The sequence below is a fragment of the Tamandua tetradactyla genome, chromosome 11 (genome assembly GCF_023851605.1).
Source record: "Tamandua tetradactyla isolate mTamTet1 chromosome 11, mTamTet1.pri, whole genome shotgun sequence".
NCBI classification, from domain to species: domain Eukaryota; kingdom Metazoa; phylum Chordata; class Mammalia; order Pilosa; family Myrmecophagidae; genus Tamandua; species Tamandua tetradactyla.
This window is the reverse complement of record NC_135337.1, coordinates 79,746,382-79,751,544: the sequence shown is the minus strand read 5'-3', so window position 1 is coordinate 79,751,544 and position 5,163 is coordinate 79,746,382.

Below are 5,163 nucleotides of genomic sequence, written 5' to 3'. Positions count from 1 at the left end.
AGTGGTTGCCCGGGGTTGATGAATAGACTGAACAGTGGTGATGACAGTCCAGAGGACCTCAGCGGGGGACATGGTGGCCTAGGAGATGAACACCACTGCTGCCCTCACTGCTTCAGTTGGGGCATAGAGTGATAAAGGATCAAGCAGTGAAGGGTGCATTTCTGGAAGAATTCTAAAGCTGAAATGTCATAACTCCAGCCGCATGGGGCCTCTGACGCTTGAATCTGCGAGGCTCCCATTTTATGGTCCTTATGGAGAAGGGCTTTTTGTACTATGTGGTCTCAGGAACTATGAAGTCCCCTTCTCCAGCAGGAGTATTATAAATACAATATATATTGTATTGGATGGTGGTTAGCGTGTCTATGACTTGGTGAAATGTGTATGTCTGTGAGGGTCATGCATTTAAATGGTGGGTTGTCTGGCAGGAGTGTTTCTGAGTGTCCCTGTGTTCTGAGTAAGGCAGGGGCTGTGTATAAAGACAGGCTTCTATCAAACTGAGGGATATGATAGCCAAAGAGTAACTCAGACAGGTTCAGCTTGGTAAGTAAGAGGGCATTTGTTAGGAGCTTACTTGGGGTCCTTATCCTTGGACGAGGGAAGAGTGACAGCAACTCCTTGCTGTGATTGTCCACTCTGACCAGAAGACAGGGCAATGTTTTATAAGAATTGAACAAAGGTAGGTGGGCTTGAGGCACTGGTGTAATGTGGTTGGCTGTGTATGCATTCAAACTCAGGATTGCAAGTTGGCCTTTCAAGCTTCTATAACTCTTTATGTTTTCCTCCTGGGCATAACTTCTGATGGGGTGCTGTTTATCTTACTGGCATAGCTTCTGACAACACTGTTGGTTTCCTCAACCTAAGATTTACTGTTTTACTGATAGGTGGACTTCTGTTCTCTAGGGCTCATGGAAAAGTGAAGAGTTGGAGAATAATGCAAAAGTTGATGTATGTTACAATCTGCTCCATCCTGCAACTCCTGCCATCCTTCTGCCACCTCTTCCACTTAAGTCCCTGAGTGTGGGAACAGGAAGGTATAGGTTTACAGCTAGCAATATTGAGAAATGAGGCCACAACTACAATATAAGATAGACAAATAATACCATAAGGGCACCAGCAAATGGGTATAACTCCAATGTAAGGGTGAATGAGTGAGCCATGAAGAAAAACAGTTAATAAATCTTGATTTTTGAGTGTTATTAATAGAGGTCTACATTTGAGCTAAAGTAGCAGTAACACTGACATGTTCACATGGTATATAAGAGCAACAAGTGGTACCAATTTTGGCACAGGTGCCACCTTGGGCAGTGGTAAGCATAACTAAAATCATGCAGTTCTTGCAAAACTACATTCGTTATCTTTTCACTTTCTCCATTTAAAAGGCATACTATATTTGGTATCCTTAAGAGCATGAGCACAGAAATTAGCTAAAGCTGTTGTGTTAGGATACCTAAGGCTCTAGCAGTAGGGAGAATAATACTAAGGGGTCATTCCCACCGTGTTAGAGAGTGCTATATTTTTATGCCTGAAGAATCTTGTGTAAAGCAGGAAGATTTGGGGATACAATGGGCAAAACTTTATAATTCCTCCTTGGCAAAAAAGGATACACCAAGGTATCTGTCTGTTCATTTGTAAGGAAGATAAGGCCAAAAGCATGTTCCACGTAACCAACTAGCCCCTGGGGAAGCAGGTATGTTCTGGATCATTTGGAGCTGTTTTGTTTTTTGTCCACTCATTCTCTCATACCATGATGTTTTGATCACATTCCTATGTGGACAGCCATCCCATACATAGATGTGCAGTGAAGCCAGAAGCATTGTCTTTCAATACACAAACGGATTCTGGTGCTTAAGATGCCATATTCAGCAGCCATCCAGGTTAAGCTGTTCTAAACATATGTCATGGATGGGCAAGTTTTGTACAGATGTTCTCTAATAATAGAAATAACATGTTGAACAGGGAGAATATAGTTATAGAGAGAATTAAAATTGGATAGTCGCCACATTGGAGGACATGGGTGATTAACAGTTATAGCCCAATTACTCTAGTTAACTAAAGACAGTGGAAGAATATTCCATGGAGCCCAGGACTACTTGAAGCTGGTACATATATGCATACCCAACAGTCAGTCTGGTTGTGGAATGCCCCCATGGCAACAGTCAATCAAGGAAGAAAGGTGAACTTAGATGAGGCAAGAAAAGCCTAGGGGTTCAAACACAAATGTTTAGTGGGTGCTCAAATGGTAAGGTCCTCTCCTGTGAGTACAATTACTGTAGAAACTTCCTCATATAGGGCTTAAGATATTTGCCACTAGTAGAAGGAATTAGGCTTATAATACCATAACGCTGTCCTCTCATGGGAGCAGGTTCCAACACATCACTCTGGCAATCATTTCTTTCTTGTGCATCCTTCATATTGTAGTGTCGTTGGTCCTCTTGAGAATAGGGAAATGCTCTAGGATTCTACTGTCTGATAGCACCCTCTGGCATCAGGCAACAGAGCCAGGCTAGAGGCATTGTCCATTGAAGAGCTAAAGTGATGGAGCCCTTTCCAATAGGCAGAGCTACAGGTGTCCTTAGTAGCAAGGTGTTTCCACCCACTTCTGGAGCATGTCCATGTGCTGTGGCTGATACCTTTATAGTTTTGAGGGCCTTGGAAATTGGACATGTCAATAACTCAGATGGGTAGACACCATGTGTGGTATCTGGAGCCTGGTTTAAATATGTAAGTACTTCTGTAAAAAACAGGTCCATTTTTTTCTTCACATTTTTTACTAGAGTTATGTTAGTTAGGAAGTAGAACATAATTTATATAATTGCCTTGCTTCCTTTAAAAAGTCTCTTTTATTGAAGATGTAGCTCTGACCTTTAGCTGACAGCAAGCACTTTCAGAGAAGCACCAGAGTAAAACAGTATAACTGACAAGGAAATTTCATTGTTGCTCTGACATTTAATTTCTTTAAAATAATTAAAACCATGACTAGCAGCATTATATCGTTAAATATTATGCAGACCAGAAACTAACAGAAGGTTAGAAAATCTCTAAATTTATATAGCATTCTTTAAACATTGCGAAACAATGGGTATTTGTTCATCTTCTTGGCTTTAAGGACATTTACTAGCCATTATCTTGCTGAAGAAACTAGATTAAAATTCATGTCATATAACAATGAGAGCCTTTCGGTTACTGGGAGTATGTGAGTGTATCAGGGGAATATGTAGCCAAAAGTTCACATGCTGTTCGCTCTCAGAGTGTCAAATCTAATCAATGACACTTGAAAACACTTCCATGTGAAAACATTTACAGATACATTGTGAGGTAAAATGGAAGTGAAACTGTATGATGCTTCATACTTCCTTTATCCCTAAATTTCTCAGGGTTACATGTCCATTCTTCCCTTTCTTTGAGAGCCTTCAGAAGACAAGTTTGAGAAGTACTGCTTTATAACAAATGCTCTATGGAGTCAATATTAGATTTGAACTGGCTTTAAGACAAACATTCTAAAATTGAATGCTAAGTGAAAACATCACCTTGCCGTTGTACAGCAACTGATGAATAGATGAATAAAATGTGGTATATACTTACTATGGGATATTATTCAGTATTAAAAAGGAATGAAATTCAGATTCATGCAACAACTTGGGTGAACCTTGAAGACATTTTGTGTGAGATGAGCCTGACCCAAGAGGACAAATATTGTAGGTTCTTGCTGATATTAAATAGTTAGAATAAGCAAACTCATAGAATCAGAATCTAGAATATAGATTACCAGGGATTAGATTGTGGATAGAGAATGCAGAATTAATGCTTAGTTTGTGCATAATTTCTATTGAGGTTGATTGGAAAGTTTTGGTAATGGATAGTGGTAATGGTAGCACAACATTCTGAATGTAATTTAAAACTGAGTTATACACATGAATATGGTTAAAAGGGGGAGATTGTAGGTCATATATATATGTTATTAGAATAAAAATTAAAAGGAAAAAACCTAAGATTCTACAACACAACACGATTGCAAACGATGGACTATAGTTAATATTACAGTTATAAAAAAGTTCATTTATTGTAACAAATTACCATATTAATGTAAGGAATTAATAATAGGGTGGTATATGGGATTTTGTTTTTATGTATTTTACGTATTGATGTATTTTATGAGTATTTCTGTAAACCCACAATTTCTATAACAAAAAAATATTAATAACTGTTTGTTAAAGCTTCCACAATGCAAAGACCATCCCGCAGCACGGAAAGCTGTTCTTTTCCTCCTTGAGGGCTGACTTTTTTTTTTTAACAAGGTCACATTGTCCAATCAGCGCCGCCGGGGGCAGGGCCACGCCAAACCAGGGAACATTCGGCTACTTCTGGCGGCTGCGTGAGTGCGTCTCCCCGCTTTCGGGGCGCTCACGCGTTCGTCGCGAGGGCCGCCGGGAGGACGCCCGGGAGACTCCGGGAGGCCGGAGATGGTGAGTTCGCTGGGCCCGGCGGCCTGGGCCGGGTTGGGGCTCGGTGTCCTTGGCGCTCGTCCCCGGGTCCCAGGTCACAACCCTGGGTTGGGGGAAGAGACTGGGGGCCTCTGCCAGGTAAAGCGAAGGGAGCGCCCTGGAGCCTGCCGCTGGGTCCACGTCCAGATCGGCGCTGATGTTTCTTCTCTTCCTCGGGGCTCAGGTTTCAGTGAGTGTAAAATAACGGGCCCTTTTTAGCTTTTATTCCTTGTAGGGAGAGTACGTTTCTTAGGTCTGTTCTTTCACTTTTGGTGCTGACTCGTTATTCCGGGGTTTATCCTGAAGGTACTGCTGGGGGGAAATACCTCAGGAATGTTTCCTCGTCCATTAGAATTGCAGGAAAAAAGCAAGCTGTCGAACGCAAAGTGAGGTGGATAAAGAGGCGGGTTATTGATACTCATAAAAATAGCGGTTTCTCTCCAGCCTATGTAGAGTGCAGTTTGTGACAGTGAATGATTTTGTTCCATTGTTGTGGTAATATCTGGGAGTCAGAGATAAATACACATTGTATAAAATATGACTTGTAAAGTTGAGAAGCGTTCAATTCTATTTGAAATACAGAATTATTTTATCATATATTTTCTGAAAGGGGTGCGTTTTTACCAGTTTTAAAAGTCAGAAAATGTGCCTTAGAGTAGGGTAGTGATTCTGCTGGATCCTT